At 53.1% G+C, this 5000-nt stretch overlaps 1 non-coding gene across 1 annotated transcript in view; it reads left to right on the forward strand.

The window, feature by feature from the left end:
* Positions 1-4316: 4316 nt before the first annotated feature.
* The window catches only part of LOC124745912, a 1909-nt gene continuing 1225 nt past the window's right edge, over positions 4317-5000 (forward strand). The window contains exon 1 of the ribosomal RNA XR_007011213.1: positions 4317-5000. This exon is cut by the window's right edge and continues 1225 nt beyond it. This is a non-coding gene — a ribosomal RNA (small subunit ribosomal RNA).

Consider the following 5000-nt stretch of genomic DNA (forward strand, 5'->3'; position numbering starts at 1 on the left):
TGACAACACTACGTCCGCACCACAAAACATACCGCCATCTGTAGGTCTCCCGCAACATGACCTCCTCCAACGACGATACCGCCATCTATGCGACGCCAAGCCGATTAAGACAGCGATGGCGCCACAGTGCCCGCCTTTCGACGCCACCCACAAAGCCTGCAGCCTCTGTCGACCATAGCACCCAATCTCCAGTGGCTCTGCCGCACGAAGCCGTGGACCGGCAATGACTCCACCCGCACCCGTTCGTGCACCACCCCAACCGCCAAACGCGCACCTCCAGCGGATGAACGGCGGACGTTTCCCGCACTCGTAAAGTGCAATCCACCCCTATAACGTGCGTTTCATGAAGAGTTATTGCCAATATGCGACATTCCCGCTGTCCCTATACATGAGCCGCGACCTGTACCACTTACGAGCGAGAGACGCGATCGCGTTGCTCACTGTACGGCGTCCGATACCGAGCCATCAGCATGTCGGTCCCCATGCGCGTTGCACTCGCACTCGCAGTCGCAAAAACGTGGGGCAAATATATTACGCGGAAGAGTTATAACAGACCGAGCCCCACTGCATGAGGGGAGTCTTTGTCACTAATGTACACAGATGGAACATTTTGGACTGGAACCAGATTACCCGTACACACGGCGCTGATTAGTAATCAATGCAGAGCCATCAAACTACAGAATATATATACAACTGTCCGTATACATGCTGAAAGAGTCTGCCCACAATGGGAACCACACGTCAGCCAGCCACTCTGATCACGCACCACTCTCTGCTTCTAACGGGCGCACATACAATATGTAAGCACCAGCATGGAACAACATCCAGTGCATCCTCTCCGCCACATTACACAATCCACACTATCACAACCAGACCAGGAGGTCCATGCGGAAAATACAATATCCCACCCTTTCGACATCCACCATTGCGCAGATCAGGCACCAACACCCACACATGTCCTATACAACGGTGCACCCAACATCACAATAGTACCTCCTGTCACAGCGCACAAACAATGACATGAGTCAAAGACACAGGTCTGACACAAGCATAGAATTGGAGCGCCGCCTCTAATAAGCCAAAGGTGCATCCTGACGTGACAAATCTGATCATGTCACAAGCATTCACTTACTATAATCACTATCAACGAACCTGCCGCCCCCGCCCCCCCCTACACCTTTCCTTACAACAACGTGTAACCTAACCTAACCTAACCTATGTTGTACCTTAACCTAACCTATGTTGTACCTTAACCTAACCTATGTTGTACCTTAACCTAACCTATGTTGTACCTTAACCTAACCTATGTTGTACCTTAACCTAACCTATGTTGTGCCTTAACCTAACCTATGTTGTGCCTTAACCTAACCTATGTTGTGCCTTAACCTAACCTATGTTGTGCCTTAACCTAACCTATGTTGTGCCTTAACCTAACCTATGTTGTGCCTTAACCTAACCTATGTTGTGCCTTAACCTAACCTATGTTGTGCCTTAACCTAACCTATGTTGTGCCTTAACCTAACCCATGTTGTGCCTTAACCTAACCCATGTTGTGCCTTAACCTAACCCATGTTGTGCCTTAACCTAACCCATGTTGTGCCTTAACCTAACCCATGTTGTGCCTTAACCTAACCCATGTTGTGCCTTAACCTAACCCATGTTGTGCCTTAACCTAACCCATGTTGTGCCTTAACCTAACCCATGTTGTGCCTTAACCTAACCCATGTTGTGCCTTAACCTAACCCATGTTGTGCCTTAACCTAACCCATGTTGTGCCTTAACCTAACCCATGTTGTGCCTTAACCTAACCCATGTTGTGCCTTAACCTAACCCATGTTGTGCCTTAACCTAACCCATGTTGTGCCTTAACCTAACCCATGTTGTGCCTTAACCTAACCCATGTTGTGCCTTAACCTAACCCATGTTGTGCCTTAACCTAACCCATGTTGTGCCTTAACCTAACCCATGTTGTGCCTTAACCTAACCCATGTTGTGCCTTAACCTAACCCATGTTGTGCCTTAACCTAACCCATGTTGTGCCTTAACCTAACCCATGTTGTGCCTTAACCTAACCCATGTTGTGCCTTAACCTAACCCATGTTGTGCCTTAACCTAACCCATGTTGTGCCTTAACCTAACCTATGTTGTGCCTTAACCTAACCTATGTTGTGCCTTAACCTAACCCATGTTGTGCCTTAACCTAACCCATGTTGTGCCTTAACCTAACCCATGTTGTGCCTTAACCTAACCCATGTTGTGCCTTAACCTAACCCATGTTGTGCCTTAACCTAACCCATGTTGTGCCTTAACCTAACCCATGTTGTGCCTTAACCTAACCCATGTTGTGCCTTAACCTAACCCATGTTGTGCCTTAACCTAACCCATGTTGTGCCTTAACCTAACCCATGTTGTGCCTTAACCTAACCCATGTTGTGCCTTAACCTAACCCATGTCGTGCCTTAACCTAACCCACGTCGTGCCTTAACCTAACCCACGTTGTCGCCTAACGTAACCCACGTTGTCGCCTAAACCTGCTCTGTAATTGTTATACGACTCGTTCAATTAGTGTAGTGTTGCCCACCCGCAACCCTCGCAATATAGTTCGCTACTCGCACTCCCCGCTCCCCTGTGTATCGCTTCATGTTAAACACCTTGCAAGTCTTGCTCACTTTCCACATGCTCCTGCTGTACACTGTAATGTGGATGGCAGCAGGACGTACATGCCGCCCCTCCCCACGTCCCCACCTTGCCCCCTGCCTTCGCAAGCTGGTTGGTGAGAACTTTGCATGTTCAATGCCCTCCGCATGCGACGTACTCAGGCTACGTTGTGGTGCGGCCTGTGTCAACTGTCCGCTAATGTCGTACGCGTAAACCACAATCTGTACTGCACATTCGTCCTTATGTACTGAATGATACATCGTGGCACATGTGTGACCGTACAACGACTGCGCCCAAAAACGGCGGACCATACAGTGCAAATATTGTGCACGCAGCTACGTGTCGTCTCCCTATGAGAGCTGGATTGCAGTGTGGTACGCCATAGAGACGTGTGGGAGGAACGGACGCCGTGGATGGCGATCAGCATGAGCTGTCTGTTGATGTATTCGGACCTAGTCGTCTCTCCTCACACACCGTGATGGCATGGTGCACCGCGTTCCATATCTGCGACATGCTACAGAGGCCGGTTGACAGTCGTTCGAGCAATGGACATCGCATACGTACGGGGGCCACCTTCCACGTATTGTCTAGGCGTGCACATTTTGTTGCGTGTATGTGGGCAGACGTAGTGTGGCGTGACACCTGACACAGGCATGCAATAATCGTGGAAGTTGCAAATGGCGATGGACGCCTGCGTTTTCTGGTGAAGTTACGCAAATGAACAAATGGTAACCTGTTGTGGTGCGGTTGTTCTCGCTAGGGGTGAATCGGTGATGGCGACGATAGGTTGAGGTACTAACCGGTTGTTCCAGCGATACCCACCATGCCGACGAAACTGAACGGCATCTGGGTGTGAAGCGATACGCGGCGGTGGCTGGGTGGGACCGTCCCCGGCCGGTGAGGGGGCGCCTCCCGGCGTGCTGGCCGCGCGGTGCGTGGGCGCACGCGCTACAGCCGGCTGGTGGGGGCGGCCAGTGGCAGGCGCGCCGGCCGACGGACGCGGCAGGCGTCGCAGCTGCGCGCCGGCGCACCCTGCGCGCGGCGCCGTGCGGCCAAAGTAGGTCCTCGCGGGCCCGGTGCGAAGCGCGGTGGACATCTTCAGTGTGCTGGTCCGATTGAGGACTGTGTGCGTTGAGGATGCGCTGCCGCCCGGCGCTCGGCGCCGCGACGCCGTCTGCTGCTCGGTCGCCCCAGCGGTTCTCGCTGGTGGTTTGTATCGCAGCTGTGCGGATGTGTTGGCGCGTGCGCTGTGCTGGGAGAGTTCGCTTCGGCACCCAAGTGGGGCTTTTGTCCTTCTGTGGCGCTGGCGTTGGAGCTGCCGGTCACCGTAGGTGGCGCGTGTTGTCTCCCGCCGGCAATGCCACGACAGCACGCTCCCGGGCCTCTGTCGGCAGCGGCAAGCTCAGTTGGGAGCACGGGTGGTCGCACCGAAAGCGTCTACTCGCCTAACTCCGGGCGATTGCGCCTCTCTCGAACCCGACCAAGTACTTGGGACGGCGCTGCGCGCCGCCGGGACCTGAGAGGGTTTCGAGGTGTATTGTGCAGGGGAGCTCAGCCTCCTCCTGTTTGCAGAATGATTGAGCGGACGCTTGCGTGTTCGCGCGGGCCCCCGGGACACACTCCCGGGCGGCCGGCTGCTCAGCTCTAGTTGACGCAGCTCCCTGGTTGATCCTGCCAGTAGTCATATGCTTGTCTCAAAGATTAAGCCATGCATGTCTCAGTACAAGCCGCATTAAGGTGAAACCGCGAATGGCTCATTAAATCAGTTATGGTTCCTTAGATCGTACCCACGTTACTTGGATAACTGTGGTAATTCTAGAGCTAATACATGCAAACAGAGTCCCGACCAGAGATGGAAGGGACGCTTTTATTAGATCAAAACCAATCGGTCGGCTCGTCCGGTCCGTTTGCCTTGGTGACTCTGAATAACTTTGGGCTGATCGCACGGTCCTCGTACCGGCGACGCATCTTTCAAATGTCTGCCTTATCAACTGTCGATGGTAGGTTCTGCGCCTACCATGGTTGTAACGGGTAACGGGGAATCAGGGTTCGATTCCGGAGAGGGAGCCTGAGAAACGGCTACCACATCCAAGGAAGGCAGCAGGCGCGCAAATTACCCACTCCCGGCACGGGGAGGTAGTGACGAAAAATAACGATACGGGACTCATCCGAGGCCCCGTAATCGGAATGAGTACACTTTAAATCCTTTAACGAGTATCTATTGGAGGGCAAGTCTGGTGCCAGCAGCCGCGGTAATTCCAGCTCCAATAGCGTATATTAAAGTTGTTGCGGTTAAAAAGCTCGTAGTTGGATTTGTGTCCCACGCTGTTGGTTCACCGCCC

This window comes from Schistocerca piceifrons, unplaced genomic scaffold (genome assembly GCF_021461385.2).
Source record: "Schistocerca piceifrons isolate TAMUIC-IGC-003096 unplaced genomic scaffold, iqSchPice1.1 HiC_scaffold_34, whole genome shotgun sequence".
NCBI classification, from domain to species: Eukaryota; Metazoa; Arthropoda; class Insecta; order Orthoptera; family Acrididae; genus Schistocerca; species Schistocerca piceifrons.